Source organism: Lonchura striata, chromosome 2 (assembly GCF_050655825.1).
Source record: "Lonchura striata isolate lonStrDom1 chromosome 2, ASM5065582v1, whole genome shotgun sequence".
Taxonomy (NCBI): domain Eukaryota; kingdom Metazoa; phylum Chordata; class Aves; order Passeriformes; family Estrildidae; genus Lonchura; species Lonchura striata.
This window is the reverse complement of record NC_140704.1, coordinates 13,146,492-13,163,302: the sequence shown is the minus strand read 5'-3', so window position 1 is coordinate 13,163,302 and position 16,811 is coordinate 13,146,492. Positions and strand designations below refer to the sequence as shown.

At 37.0% G+C, this 16,811-nt stretch overlaps 1 long non-coding RNA gene across 2 annotated transcripts in view; it reads left to right on the top strand.

Annotated features, from left to right (window-relative positions):
• The first annotated feature begins 843 nt into the window (after positions 1-843).
• Positions 844-16,811, top strand: part of LOC146768116 (uncharacterized) — a 175,488-nt gene continuing 159,520 nt past the window's right edge. For both annotated transcript variants that reach the window (XR_014950574.1, XR_014950573.1), the window contains exon 1: positions 844-16,811. This exon is cut by the window's right edge. This is a non-coding gene — a long non-coding RNA (uncharacterized LOC146768116).

The window sequence follows — 16,811 nt, the reverse complement described above, 5'->3', positions numbered from 1 at the left end:
GGATGACACGTACTTTCTTTTGGACTGCCTTAATTTTAAGTGGATGAGATGAATTCTCATGTATGCTTCATTACAAAAATGTTTATATTCTATGCTTTTTTTGTATGCATATTTATAGGTACCTGAAATGTATGGGAAACCAAATGAAACCCATTCCTTGTTTACTCTGCAAAAAAATTTAAAATAATATCCTGGCATAATACACAGACATGACTATGATATTGTTAAATACAAAATCTTGAATGGATATATTTTGCTTAATGGCTCATATTATGATCCTGAGAAAGGCCATGAACTTTAGGCAATTCTACTGTCCTGAAACTAAGTAAAATGCAATGCCTGGAGAGATAGGAGAGTGTCTTGGTTTATAAAAAGCTGAGAGGCAGGATTGATGTGTTTATGCACTATGTGTTCAGCACTTGACATGCTTGGTAATGCTTTAATTGGAAACCTCACCATATATTCTTCATTTCTCTATTGCTGGGAGATAAATTTCCAATAAAAGGGTAGGGAATGCATTTTTGCTATTGAGCTCCCAATTGTTGTGTCAGCAATATAATCTACTTGGCATTGATTCTGCTTTCAGCTGCAGTGATTTTAACTGAAAGAAAAATAGAGTAACTTCAGGGATTCAGAGCTAAATTGTCACGACTGTGCTCCTGCGCAGGGCCAAGCTCCACCTCAGTCTCAAAGTATCCGTTCTGCCAGAAGTGAGCTGTTCTGTTTGGTTGTGGATGATTTCTGGCACTTGATCCATCTTCACGAGAAGGAGTTTGGACTAACACCACTTTACAGAGGAGTTGCTGACTCTTCCTGTCCAGAGGGAGGTGGAGTTTGAGTCTCTCAGTGGAGCATTAAGAGACTGATTGCTATAGCAGTCCTGGATTGAGTCTCAAGTGTCACAGGAGACATATGCTGAATGTTTCTGCAGGGCGTTTCAGTGGGACTCAGGAAATGCCATATTTATGCATTTATGTGCTTTCCCCATCCTCTTGTTTTAGCTTAAAGCCAAAGACATCTGTCCATCCTATCTCCCAAAAGTGTTGTCTTATTCTACAGTGCCAAAATGCAAAAACTTTTTGAGAGAGAATATAATTAATTTAGCCACTTGAATGATGGGATAAACATCACAATTGTTCCTTCAGAACATGATAAAAATTATGACAAGCTTAAAAAGGGGAAGGATGAAAATAGACTAATGAGTAGCCTGTATTTTAATCTCAGTGAGTACAAACAAAGATAAGACTGAAGCCAGTATTTGAGAATAGTTAGTTTCACCAAACCTGTGGTAAATGGCAACCCAAGATCCATACAGTTCTAGATTTCAAATACAACTGTAGACATGATGATTGGCACAGGCAAAAAATGAACCACAGGGTTTTGAGACTTAACTAACTTCCCTAATAACTGCTCCAGAGGTTGACTGGCCTCTGACAGAGCTGCTGTGCTAATTTTCCCAGGCTGGGCACTCACCTCATTTTTCTTTCAGGTAGTAGATGTAATGCCTTTCAAACTCTTTCAAATCCATAGCACTTCATTACCAGACCTGGGCTTTGGTGATTAATTTGTTGCAGCAATGAGGTGCTGCCTGAAAAAGGACTTCTGAGGAACAAAGCAGCCCAAGAAAGCAGCACTTGACTGTGGAAGTTTTCTTTTGTTTCTGTGGCATTCTATCAATGTAGCTGGTCTGACAGGAAATTAAGAGAAATGCAGTGATAAACATGAAAGATAGAAAGACTAACAGTCTTGAAAATAAAGACTGTTCCTTATGCTGTCTTAAAAGCTTTAGGACCTATGTTTTTCTGGATATAAACAGATTCTTACAACTTGAAATTTTAGCTCATTGATTTGGGAAAGGTGATTGTCTTACACACTTTTAGTGTCTCTTAAAAGAGCGTTGCTTTACTTTGTCCTATGTTCTTTGTGATTCCTGTACACAAAATTATGTAAATTCTGAAGCAGAAACATTTTGTAAGGCATGAGGGTCAGTAAGATTCAGATAATCTACAATAGCTATAGCTCAGCAAGGCATAGGGGAAATGAAGAGTTGAGGTAGCTCCTGGACACTGGCTTGTGCAAATGAATTGTATTAAATTCCTTTGTTGAAGTAGGAAACAATATGGAACAATAAGAGTTTTGACTACAAAAGAGATTATAATAATTTCTGTATTTACATAAAAATATAGCCAGCTTCTTTAGGATGCAGAAAGTTGCAGGTGTTTCACAGTGTGTCTGAGAGCAGCAAAAAAGAAAGGACCAATTTACTTAAGAGGGAATTTTTGTTTTATTTCAGTAGAGTTGTAAAACAAATTTCACTGACCTTATACAAGAGCAATCTTTGAAGGGCAAACTTTGTTCTTCTCCCTTCCTGTGCTAACTTCTTGAAGAAGTCATTAAATATTCATTCCAGCAGTTATTTTTTCTCCACTTTAGACTGTTTTGCCTCCTTGCAGGTGAGAATTCTAGTACCAAGAGTAAACTTTTTATTGTTTGTGTATATGGCACTTCTGCTGAATAGTAATGAATGGAGAATACACTGAATGGCAAGCTAAAATTTATTTTGGATTATAGGTTTCTAGGCCTTCAATTATTCTTCACTATATGTCTTCACATGTCTTCACATGTCTTGCAGTTATTTTCATGCTATGGCTTCTTGTGGGCCATGTGCCATCAGGGTGACACAGAAGCTGAGCCTCAAAAGACCCCTGTTACTACCAAACAAAATTATAAGCAGAGAATAAATAGAAGAAATGTGTTGTCTTATTTAAAATGTAGATTTTCATCTATGAATGTGTGCCTTGCACCTGGACCTGGGAAGTTACCAACCTGGGATGAGAAAAATCTGGTGTAATCTAAAATCAAATGTAAAGAAAGAGAAAAACCTCTTATGAGGTTTTCAGTCAACCTTTCAACCTTAAGTCTTAATATATAAGTTAATACTTAAATGCTTTCATGGACCAAACATTGAATATTTCTTAATTGATGTTGATTGTTCATATAGAGAATTGGACTAAAACTCAAATCTGTACATCACCTGGCATATTTACTGATTATGAACTTTTTCAGACAGTCAACACAAATATTCTGCTTGTGATGATGGTAAATGGACTTTGGTAAATATTCTCAATTATAAAAGAAAAAACATTCTTTTTTTTTTATACCTCTTCTCAGGGGAAGAATACTGAGAAACAGAGTCTAGTCTTCAGAAGGATGACTTTTTATCCTTATTTTAGATTTAAGGAGCCAAAGACAGAAGGAAAAGAGTTACATCACCGTAACAGTTCAAATTTTGTGTTATTAAAGCCAGCCCCTTTCCCTACTGATAGCTCCTACAAATACAGAGCAAATCAGGCCAAACATGCTCACTGCTCATGAGAGAGTCCTGCAGAAGGACCCCAAACCAAGAGCAGTGAGGTGGTTCCACATTTCTGAAGAAGAGGAAAGCATCATTCGTGACCTCTTTTGGACACTCGTGGAGGTCCAAGGAGGCTTCTGCTTCAGCATTTTTAAAGAAAAGGCAAAAGAAGAGGGCAGACTGTCTTTTGCCAACTTTTTTACCAAGGAGAGGGGATGGCAGAATACTACGAGTAGTTTTGAGGAGCATCTCAAAATCATACTGAGTGTATGAACAACACAAACATGCCTCATAATAGAGCCACCACTGAGATTTATAAGTGTTGGTTGTGATCTAAGTCTTTCATAATATGGGCTGCATCTCAATACAGATCATGCCTCCTCCCATCCATGGACACACAGCCTTCTTCCTTTCCTCCCAGAGATCAAATAGGATCTGTATGGCAAGCTCAGCAGTTTGTAGCATGGAAAAGCACTATGTAATAAATAAGTAATAAATTAATATTTAATTGAAGCTTATTGTAATGAAAGTTAGCACCTGAAAGGAGGTGGGGAGACAGATGTATGTGACCAGGAAACTCTTTGTAGAACTGCAGCGACCACTTTGCAGAGGCTGATGTAAAAAGCAGAAGCTTACATTATAAAAATGAGCTAGTCTATCTCTTAACAGATTTACCTGGTCAATGCAGAACTAACTGCTTGGAATGTAATTATGTGACCTGAAATCCTTGTGTGACAGTGCAGACTGCAGTCCTGTGGTCCACTGGCCAAAGGTGCAACTCTGAAATGTCTGTTTGACTTCACTCTTTCTTAGAACTAGCGTGCAGTTTTTGTTAAATACAGGTCAGGAGATCACTATATGAATGACTGCCTGTTGGGACTGTTCCTGCCTTTTCTTTTGGCAGATTTTTTTTTTGCTACAGTTGGTTTCTGTCTATTTGGGTTTCTGTAGCATAAAGGCAGGTATGCTAAGGTAAGGGCAGCTGCAAGCTGTTCAGTTTTTTTAACTTCTCTCTGGTTTCCGAAAAGTTACTGAAACAAAAGTCAGCTATGTAAGGGTTGTATGCTCCTTACTTATTATTACTATCTAGTTTTGCCCAGATATTCAGCATGAAAGAAGTATGTAGATTTTTGGTAGGAAATCTGAAGGTATAAGTGGTTAAATTAATTCACAATTTTCCTTTCTGCTAATTTGCCTTGCTCTGTGCAGGGAGGGGGTTTAGCACACTCACAATGGCTATGCTTTTAAATAGGTATATATGCAAGTGTCTGAAAGAAACTTCACCTTTGCACATTCAACCTAGTTCAGCCCATGTATTAATATTCCTTGCATTTTCTTATGCATCTCCTCAGAGAGCACATTAAAATTAAAATTCTGCCAAGGTTAGGTAGCAGAAAGGATTAGTGAGTTAGGTCTTCACCTCTAGAGAGAAAGGTGACATGAAAATGATTGGACTGGACACATCCTTATTCTGGAAACTATTTGTATGGATAAAAAATTCTCCATGCAGCTGACAGCTTGTGCTGAAGAGATATCCAGGACCAAAACAGCAGAAAGGCTGAAGGTCAGGATTGAAGTGCAGCACATTGAGAGAGTTATACAGACTTTGTGTGTTTATCTCAAGCTATTAGCATTTCATTTTCAAGATCAACTCTTTACTGGAAAAAACTTTAAAAATTATTGTGCCCAATTTTCCCACACAAACATCTTTTCAAAAGCTCTGAAGCAGGAAAAAAAACAAACCCAAACCCAAAAAATTGGTCAATGAAATAAAAGCCCCCCTTTTCTCATATCTCATAACTTTGTAATTGGAAGGCTAAATGTAATATCTCATTTTTGAGGAAGAACTTCAATGGTATTTTCTCTTAGAAGTGGAGAGAAATATCTCAGCAAGAAAAAATGAGCACTGCACTACTTAATTTCATGGCTGTGTCAATTTTAGGAATTGAACATTTGGCCTAAATTGTAAGGATGAAGATAACTATTGTAAGTGCAGAAAGGGGACCAGTAAATGTAATTGAAGGAATGTTCTTGCCTGCATAACTCACCTTGCAAATCTTTCACAAAAAACAGCAGAAAGTAAGCTTTCAGAACTTGCCCTTGCTTTTTGTTGCCATATTGTGATTGTATGAAAAAACTGGGGCATTCACACATGTTTTATACACATTCCATTAAACTTATGTGCACATAAATATCTCAAAATGGTACACAAACATAGCCCCAGATCATCATCACCCTTAAATACAGTATCTCCACTGTTTGATTGTTATTAGCAGGAAAACCCCATCAACAGTGCCGTAATCTGTGCTTCTGAAAAATGTAAATGTCAATTTTTGGTCTTTAAAAATTATTAAGCCTTGCAAAAGATAGCAATTTCCAGTGTTTGCTTGCTTGGTAAGATGCAGGAGAGTGAGCATTACTCCTGAGAGCTGCCATTGGTTAGCTGGAGGGAAAATGGATATCAATTATACATAATCTAAGAAGCCTCTGCATAATAATCAGGCCCAGTAGGGGCTTTGGGGCAGCTTCGTTATTCTCTTGTAAACACAAGAGCCCAGATAGACATGTCAGTCAGGAGTAGCGGCTGCAATTCTTCCTTTTTAACACCTTCACATTCTATTGCTTCAATATGCAAACAAGGCTGTTTAGCTGAGGGTTGAGGCTGTGCTAATGAGCTCCCTGCACTAACCCTGAAGTAAAAAGGTTCTGTTTCACAGCTGCTCAGAGACTAGCTCCTCTGGGCATGCTCAGGTATTGGAAAATAATTCCTTTTAAACAGAGGAACGCCAATCAGGATTTCTTGCATTCTCTTCTCTTTTCTCAGCGTGCTAATGCAATTACCTCCTAACTTGTGAACTTTTTATGGTGCTGAAAAAATGTTTTGTCTTTGAATTATGTATTTTTGCAACCAAAAAGAAGGGACGACTTGGAAAATTCAGCAGATGTAAAAATCACATCCTCCTTTTGTTTCTGGAGGACCAGAACTAAGGGTAATTTTCACATTTCCTTCTTAAAGGTGGACAGTCCTCTTATTCCTCTCACCTCCATGCATTTCTCCATTTCCAACATAATTTCCATTTCCTTTTAGCTGGTTTGTGTAATAAGCGACAGAGGAGGCTCCTAGGGCAATGCTGCCAACTTCATTCCTGCTTGTCACTGAAAGGGCCAACTCCTGTTGGTTTAGGACCTTGACTCTGTCCTAAAGCTAGGTTTCAGGGCATTGCTGAACTTAACCAACTGCATAATTGCCTTGGTAAAGAGGCACAGACCCCATGACAATCCTTTATGCATGAGCCAACATTTACGAATCATGGCACAAAACATGACGATTTCTTGAATATCCAATTATTCTTATGAATAAAGTAGTTTTCTGCCTGGAACAGTCAGAAATCCCTGCTGGGTTAATTTAGTGTCTGATAGAAATCATTTGGGTTTTCTGTTTAAAATAGGGCAGCGTATGATTTCTGATACAACTTTGTGAGATGCTCCCTGTCTCCATTCATCCACTCACTCTTCCCCAGGACTGTGCCTTCTAGCAACGTGACACCTGAGAGCAGACCTATAGGCAGAGCCACAAAATGCCTGTCAAGTGAAAGTTACAACTATCTCAAACCACAACCTGTTCCATTGAAGAGAGACAATGCATTTGTAATATTTAGCAGTCAAATATTGTGATCTACTTTTTTTTCACTTTGCTTTTGGTTGGAATCCTAATGGCTGTCTCCGTGTGTGACAATCCACGTTACTGAGTCACTGGAAAAGTCTTAGCTTTGTAATGTTTCAGCACTTAAATTATTTATTATGTTAGCTTTATGGCATATTAAAACCCTGGTTAGACAGGTAGGGCCAACTTCCTTCTGCCTTGGAGAAGCTCATTAAATGGCCATCATAACTGGACAGACTTAATTGTGCTATATCCAAATAATTCTGTCATTTGGATTCAAATCCAAGACAAATGGCCTACCCAGAAATCTTACTTATTTGACTGTGTCTGGCAAATGATTAAAGTATGCTGCAAGCAGTTTACTTATGGCATGTTGTTGAAAATTTACAAGTAAAATTAAGAAACTAACATAGGATGAGACTTTGCTTGTTTCAGAGTGTTTTTAAATTATACTATACCTTCTAGTACTAGTATCCTCAGACAGCAGAAAATTTATTTATTCATCGTTTTTCAAGGTATTTAAAAAATAATAATTGCCAGCGGTTACATTTAAGTGCAGTTTAGAATTCAAATTTTGCAGCTCAGAGAATAAGTGACTGAAAAAAAATATCTGCTTTTGATTCAGGTCACCTTTCCAAATGTCAGTTTACAACTCTTCAGTACACTTTGCATGGTCTAAATGATGAGCTTTTAAGCACAGTTATTATGTAATTATTCTATTGCCTTATAGCTCCTGCTAAGGAAGAAGGCTGAGGTAATTAAACCACTTTTCTGGGACTCAGAGGACTCCCTCTTGTTCTGAAAAGTGTCTGTGTCAATTTAGAGAAGTCACTTGACAGAAAAGTTTTACAAAACACTTTTAGAAATTTAGATACTTTTGCAAAAACTCGCTTGGTCCTTCCTCTATGTGGTCATTATCCCTTACAGCAGGTTATAGGTGTCACAAGGATCTGTGAGTCAGAGGAGTGCCAAGCTCTAGCAAGTGTGGAAAGGTTTGACACTGAACACATCATTTTTCTTTCCTTCATATTTTTCTCTGTCTAATTATACTTCAAGCAATTAGAGCTAGAATGCCTTATGCTCTATGAGGAGTAAAAATACCATTCTGACTACTAATTTTCTGTCATCCATCTATGTGGTAAAAAGTAGTTTGCTTCTCAAAGAAATAAGATTAATCTCATATATATATTTAAAAAAGCAATGAAATCCTTTCACTGCATTTGTAAACAATTTACCATTGAAATTTTTGGTTCTGCAAGAGAAAACAACAGGGTTATGGCAACCTCCTTAAAAATAGCCAGTAAACTGTAGCTTATGATTTGGGGAGTGTGCAGTGGTTTTATATTTGACTTTGATAGCTAAAAGAAGAAAAAGATTAAGTAATGCAAAGATTAACCTGTAATACCAGCTTGTTCATCATCACCACAGAACCAATACTTATTACTTCATTCTATAAAAAATATCTTGCATTGTGATTCAAGGAAATTATTTTAAACCAACTTAGAGTCCCAAACCCCAAATTTATATCAGTTCAATGTATAATTTCCTAATTCACTAGGATTTTGTAGATGATTTGAAAGCTCTCATCATGCAAACTGCTTGTTTGAAAGCTTAAATATAAAAAATAAAGGCCAATAGAGTACATTTAATCACTCTTGGGATACTTTTCTCTTCTTGTTAATCACATATAAAAACCTTTCTGTGCTTATTCCTTTGACTTTATGCACTAGGTATAACACATTATAGGCAATAATGACTGGCTGGGTACTGATTTTTGATATTTAATTTATTCTTGTGTATATAAATATTTTTCTAAAAATTGTGCACAATTATTGCAATAGAAAATACCCTGCTTCCAATGCAACTGGGCTGTTGGAGGCATTTAAACTAGGTGGACTAGGAGGCTGCTGGGATAGAGCAGAGTCTGTTGTACAATTCTGGGTGGGGTACAGCTTGGTACAACTTTGGCTTTAGAGGGCACAGGTTGTCACACATCAGGACTACTAGCCATGGACTAACTTGGCAGGTGGGTGTATATATAAGAAAAGGATTTTGTTATTTTCTCTTGAATATATCTGAAATTGATTTTTGTGTGATCAAAAAAGGACTGTCCACTCTGGCTTTGGAAATGAGATGGACCTGTGTTGTGGATTTGAAAATAAAATATTCTCATGGTGTGATCATCCAATTTCCCTAGGAAAATATGCAGAACTCCCATCAGTAAGACAGCAACAAGGGAAACAGAAAAGTGAAATAGAGTTTGGGGCAAATCCTGTGGCTGCCTGCAGTTAGGGGGGGATGGACATGGATTTGGCCATGATATATTCCAGTGTGAATCACCATTGCATTGGTGGGAGGCAGACACTGACATGCTTTAGCCTTTGTCTGGCATCCTGGTGAGTCTGACTTTGTTACAATACATACATTAAGATTATTTATATATTAGCATTATTTCCTTCTGTTGAAAGAAAGCAATTTGATTCCTAATTAGTTTCATTAAATATTTTTAGTGTGTGAATATTTTTGAATTAAGCACTGGCTCCATAAAATCATTCCAGGTACTGTTTTTGCTGCAGGACATTAATGGTATTTTTAAAAGTATTACTACAGATAAAGGAACTTTGTTCTTTGTCTGTCTACCAAAGTGCCTGAAGTGAACTGCTAAATTACTAATTAGTTCAATGTACCTCAGAGATGACAGCCTTTGAGACTGGCAAAACTTGTGTTTTGAATGAAACTTTTTAAGATGGTAGTTGGTGCTCTTGATGACAGATTTGAGGAGAAAATGAAGTTCCTCCTATTTTTTCCTTAAGCAATATCACAGTGAAGCAGTTGATTAAAACTGACACAGTGTAATCAAAATTGTGCAGTAGTCTAACTTTAATAAGAAAATATTGTTTATCTTCTCATAGGAAAGTGTTATTGATATGTGTTGTTTCAACTCCTATTGGGAAGTCTTAGGTTCAGAATGGAGTTGGTAGCTGTTGGTAGCTGTTGGTGCCAAACCCATGATGGGTGAATTTGTATAATAAATGTACACACAGCTACTTTGGCTTCTCCCCTGCACAGAGAGGAGAAACAGGAAAGCTGTGACTGAAGCTGTTGGACTGGACTATTAATAATATTGGAGTGCTTGAGCTCAGCCCGTCTGTCCTGGGGTAGATTTGTTGAGGAATTAAAGCCATGATTCACACCACATATCTTAAAAGCAGAAATGCTTGTTCATGCATTTGAAAAAGTAGAAGGTGGGGATATTAGAAATAAACTTTTCCACTTCCTTCATGTTCCCCTTCAAATATATTGTGGAGAATGATCTGATATTTATGGTATTTGAAGGGACAGATATAGACTGTGAGACACGGTTGTTATATAAATTGCTCACTAGGGTGTAGTGATTACTCTGTGTTTAGCCATGAAGAAGGTGGGGAGAGGCAATTTGGGATAACATAATATTTTAAAAAGTTTTAAAGTTGCTGAATATTTATTAACATGATAGAGTGACACCAAAGAGCCAGTCAAATTAATTGGTCTTATGAGTATTAATGTACACAATATTTCTTTAAGCATGTGCTTTTATTTGGGCTGAAAACAATTTGATATCCCATAACTTCACATTAGAATTGCAATTTATACTTAAAACTGGGAATAGCAAATAACTTTAGCAACAAAGAGCAATTTGTTGCCTTGTATTGAGACAAATGTTATATTTGCCTACAAGATTTTTTAAGAAATTGTATTTTTCTTCATGTATTGTAATTCCTGACAAAATCAAAGAAAAACCTTACATAAAGGTAGAATGTAAATTATTTGGTACAGATATGACAGAATATTTACAGATGTGGAAGCAGAAAACCAGGAATAGATAGAAACAGGCAATAACAGGTGTTGATACTCTCCCCATATCAAATGGGGATATAAAGAGCTCTGACCAAGAAATTGAGCAATTTGCTTAACATTATTTGATAAGTCATTGAATGCATTGAACAATGGCTGAAAGCCAAGTCAGGAAATTTTGGCTGAATATCAGATTCAGATTTCAGCCTTTACCTGTAAAGACTATTCCACAGTTGTATTTTCAGATGGTGTATCTTCTTCTGGTAGTCTTCCTTGTTTAGCTTAGTTTTTTTTTTTTCAATTATTTCCTTAATATGCCCAGGGAATTGGGAAGGAAAGATAGTAGAGACTAAGGAAACTGTTTACTCTGTGAGCACAGGCTGTATTTCAGATATTGAAATCTTCTCCTTGCATGCACTCACCATTGTTCTGGATGCTCTGAGGAAGGAAACAATAGTTGTGTTGGAGAGTGTTTGAAGCCTTCTATGAACCTGAATTTTCACACATAGAACAATAACATGTATTCCCCAATGTCTGTATTCACTTTAGAAAAAAATACTGCTTTTGGGCAATATAGCAGGTATGCCTTTTGTATTGATGTGTTTTGTCATTCATTTGTTTAAATAAGAAAACTGGAGGCCTTTATTTAGTGGTCCTGCCATATTAATGCTTTTATAAAAATGGTGACATGCTGAGTTACAGAAGCTCTCTCAGCTTTTGTTATTCTAAAATTTTATTCTTGCTCATGTGCCTCCAGAACTGTGCCTAGCCACTGGGAGACCTTATGTTAACATCTTCCAGGGCCTCCAAGGGAGGGTCTTGAGAACTCTTCTAGTTTTTTGCAATTCTTACTCTGTCTCTTTCTTTTCTTTGCCTGCTTTCAAACCAGTTCAGGTTGTATCACTAAGTCAAATTTTTATGTATCTCTCCTGGGGATTAATGGTGAAAAAGAAAAGAAAATAAACAGAAGATGGTGGTTTTTCATATTATTTCACAATTCTGATCCATATTAGAATGATTTTCTATTATCTCTTCAGTGGTTTGACTGTATATAGACAGAAAATTATAGGGATGAGACCCTATAAACGGCAAGATCTCCTCTTAGACACTTGTTCCCATCTACCTCCTAAAATTCCAGTGGTTCTGTTCAGAGGCTTCCAACAAAAATCTCACTGCTTCTCTGAGGTCCTCCCTAGCAGGATCCATTGTACTGACAGTGGAAAATTAAAAATGCCTACAAGGCTGGATTGCTGGATTTCTTTTACCATAGTCTAGGTTGTAGTATCAGTCACCTCTAAAATCATTGTCCCAGTCAGCAAACTTGTATGAGGTCCTAGAATGGTCCAAGACAAGATCTGAACATCCAAGATATGATTCAAGACAGCTACATCTTCAATATTCCTCTTGCCCAGTGCTATGAACTATTCAGGGCTGGACTGACAATCCTGCAGTTAACTCAAAATTAAAAAGAACTTTGGGATTTTGTTTCTTGCAAATTTCTTCAAGTAGATTACTGGCATTAGATCATTCAAGTGATATCATTTGAACTCTCCAATCTTCATTTTACCTTTCAAAATTATACCCCATAGGGTCTTAATTTTTCTACATGCAGGCATTTAGATACAGTGCAAGAGGGGAAACATTTACCTTCATGTGTCAGAAGGGAGGGTTTTGGAAAATTGATAGACTGTGGAATTTAATTAAGAATCATGTTTTTACTCTATATAGTGGGTGACTGCAGTGAGGGGGTGGAAGAACATTCCCCAGCTAACCCTACAGACAAGGGGAACCAGGGCTCAGTGAGAACAGCTTTTTAATCTCCAATGTTCACCAAAATTTGCTAGACTCACCATGACAATACTTGTGACCTGCAGGGAGCCAGCCTGTTCACTGAGACAGCATATTTTTGTTAAGGACAGCCTGTGTCTGGCAGGACCCTTTCATTCCCTTACTCTGTGTTTCCTATACAAAGGTCAAGTGTAATCACAGACCACAGTGAAGAGGCTTAGGAAGCTCAAAAGGCTTAGAAGAAGTTAAAATGTGGTAACTGGGCTACTGAATCCAGATGGGAGATCTGAGCCAGGCAAAGCATGTGTCTGAATTAAGTATTTTCTTTCAAACAGATGACACTGTTCCTGTGGGGTAGAGCTCCTACAATCCTTGAGACAGAAGCTGCTAAAAAGTTTGTAGTGTGCTTTAATGATCCCAGAAAAAGAATCAGGAGAGGAGTTACCCTCCAGTAACTCAGCACTTCAGGAACTCCAGCAGTTGTTGATGAGGTTGTTTACCTGGGTCTCCAACTACTCTGAGAACTAGCCTGGAGTAGTCTACAGCACTCCTGTGAGGGCACATTCTGTTGAGATCTGTCAAAAAGTCTGATCTCAAATCCCAGCAGTAAAAGCAAGAACTGTAGTTTGGAGATTATAGGATGTGTACCAGTGACCAAGAGAATAAACCAGTGCATCTTATTTTGCAGCACATTCATGAACCTAATCCTTCATTTCCTTGGATCGTTCCTGACAAGTACCTTTAGATGTTTGATGTTGTCTACAAGGGAACATCATGTACAAATGGAAAAAATTATATATTTTTTTGATTTTGGTATGGACAACAATTCAAAGTATTTTCAATTCTACATGTTTTTTTCCTATTCTGTTGTTCCCATGTGGATTTGGGTGGGAAGGGGAAAGAATGGGTTCAGCAGTCAAATGTAGGATTTAACTGTGTACAGAGCCATACTCTCAACTCACATAAGCCCTTTTGAAATACCATGCTTTGTCCTCACTAAAAGGAAAAGCTGTTCCTTCATGTGTTAGTTAACAAAGGTTAAGTAAAGCATATTACAATCTGAATTATATAGGGCTGTTGCAGCTTGCTTAAGTGTTAGCAGGTCAAAGAGAACACAGTGTCCTTGAAAATGTTTTAGTTTGACCTGCTAACAAGTGTTGATACATCTGTCTTGTTCAATGTGTTTTTGTGTGTGAATGTGCATGTATTTAAGGACTAGAAATGTTATACAGCAAATGCAAGTCCCTCAGAATTCAGCAAGTGTCATTCAAATGGGAAGCAATCAATCACTGAGTACCAGGGTATACCACACATTCCCATACATGACTTAGTGTTTTACTGAAGGCTTTGTAGACAATACTTCTGCAAATATTTTTCATTTTTTGAGCATTTCCAAACATCAACCAATTAAAAGCTAGACAAGCCTATAAATTGCCTAGCTTTTTTCACAGTGTTGATAAAAAAGTAGTAATTTTTTGATTCAGGATAAGTTAGCATTTAAAAGACAACCCTATCAATTTTTAAATTGTTAGCAACTATTCAAGCTGACTCTTATTGTCTCAAAAACTTTTCATTATTTTTGTCAAAGAGGGTAGTAAAATGTTTATATATATAACTTTTGATAGTTTCTTGTGAGCAAATATTTTAAATTACCCCTGGCGTGTATGTTGCTGTTGCACTAGCAACGTTCACTGACAAAGCTGAACTACATGGTCTGAAAAAACTCAGAAGGAAGAAAATCCTTCATTATACAACTCACAACTTTAAAGGATGAGGCAGACACAACTGCTGGGTCCATTGCAACCAGGGGAAGCACCAAGAAACTGCAAGACAATGCAGAGCTGCATGTGTGCCTGCAATCTCATGCCACTGGCTGCCTAGACACTGTCAAAGACTTGAAATATGAAAATATATGTGAAATTAATATGTGGGAAACATTTTGCTAGTCCTTGTGAGCTAGCAGGAGTGGGCTGTTGAAGGAAAAGGTGAGGAGTTCATAGCTGATGAGATAAAAATGGAAGTGCTGGAGGTACACACAGAAAGGAGAGGGTGTTAAAAGCAAATAGTCCAGGAAATGGTTGCAAGGCTGGGTGCATATGGAATATCTTAAGCAGGTATAATGAGATGACAGTAATGAGTGTCCTAGCAGTATCCTAATGTTGAAACTTTGCTCTGTGATGTCTTTTCCATACCAAATTCATCACCTGTTAATGCCCTTTTCTCCAGAGGGGTCTTCTTTAAAAAGCAGAGGAAAATAAAGGTCCTCTGAAGGAGAGAAACACATTGCTCTGGCCATTGCAGAAGTCAATCACTGCATATGTCCAGAACATGCAGCTCTGGTGTAGAAGGGAAAGGGAAAATAAAAGGATTGCAGCTATAAACAGAACAATTCTTTTTGAGGCACTCTGCAGTTTTGGTTTTGTTTTGTATAGTTTTCTACTTTCCTCTTTCTATTTCACAAATTACAAAGCTTTTCATCTTGTTATTAGGCAGAATATCTTACTTGCATAGATTTGTAAGTTAAAAAAGTCTGTTTGTTAAAGCATGTGATATTTTCCACTTCACTAAAGAGATTAAAAGTCACAACTGTGCTGTGGTTTTTTATTTAAATATAAAAATTACCAACCTATCAGCACAAACCATTTAAACAACTCTTCTTGTCTCCAGATTAGCCTACAAAGAGCTTTATATTTATACTTTTATTTGGTAAAAATTTCAGCCTTTACTCAATATAATCAGACTCAATATTCCAGAAAGATTATCCTTCCACTGCTGCTGGAAGCATAGCAACAAAATTTGTTAAAAAAACCCAGCAAATCAACAATTCTACACGTTAAACATTTTTGAAACCTGTAGCACATCAGCACTCAGATGTCTATAGATTTTAACATTCTTCAAAGTATCAAATACATAAGAGTGACCACTTATTAAGACTGAAATGTGGAGCATGGTGGTGACCACTTCAGCTATTCTTAAGCCCTTTTACTGATGCTGAACCCATCACAAGAATCCTTTCTTAACAGGTCAGTTGTCTAATAGATCATAATTTCCAGGGCCTGTATTATTTTGTAAGAATTTTCTCTAGCTAAATAGGAATAGCAAGCTGCTCAATAGCACTTAATTCTGTAGAAGGCATTTACAGTGGTCCCCGTTTTCATCAGGAATTAGAACAGATTGCCTTTTATGGTTATTTTTGAAATTATTTGTTCTATAATAATAATTATTGTTTTTTTTCTGTATTGCCACGCAAAAGTTTTTGAGACAGCAACACCATCCTTTCATTTGCACTCAGAATGAGCCACCATAATGTTGTTGTAGGAAGACATTGAAATCTTTGTTGTATTTTTCTGTGTTAACCTTCATAGGCAGGAAAAAATATCCAAGGTATTCCAGAATAGTAATTTAATCCTGCAGCAGGTCAAAAAATAGGTATAGCATGTCCTTAATGTATTAACATGTGTATACATTAGTATAATGGACTATAACATGACCAGGGACACTTTATATATTAATCCAATAGCAAGTTCACAAGTATAAAAGCAAAAACAGAGCTGCATAAAGATCTGGCAAAGCTACATTCAGTGGTGCTCAAAATAACTTCAAAAACACACTGGAAAGACTGTTGTCCCTGAGTGAAACTAAACGCAAATATTGGAATTGACATAGTCCTGATTGGGTGGGAGTCTGAAAGACAAAGCCAAGACTCAGGGAGCACAGAGTGGTAATGAGGAACTGATGGTTGGTTTTCAGAGAAACTGAGGACTTTTCCTGGTTTTAAATTGTACTCTATTTTTAATATACAGGTATTTTTGGTTCTTCTTATTGAACTGTGCCTACATGACTTCATGAGGTATTAATTCAGCATCTCCCACAACCCAGATCTAACAGAGAGTATTTTTCTCCTCTACTCAGAAACCTTCTCATCGTGTTTCTGATATGGTGAAGAAGGAGTTATAAAAATTTTATTGGCTTGTATCCCTGTAATTCACTCTTGAAGAATCATGCAATTTGAGAAACTCTCTTGACAAGACAGTCTGATTTATTTTAAGTTTGTAATAGACATTTTTTGAAAGCATGTTATTTAAGGAAGGTGACAAAAGTGGATTATTATATTACCATTTAGATTGGATTCACCATAGGTTTGCTTGTAGTTAAAATAATCTTCTCTGA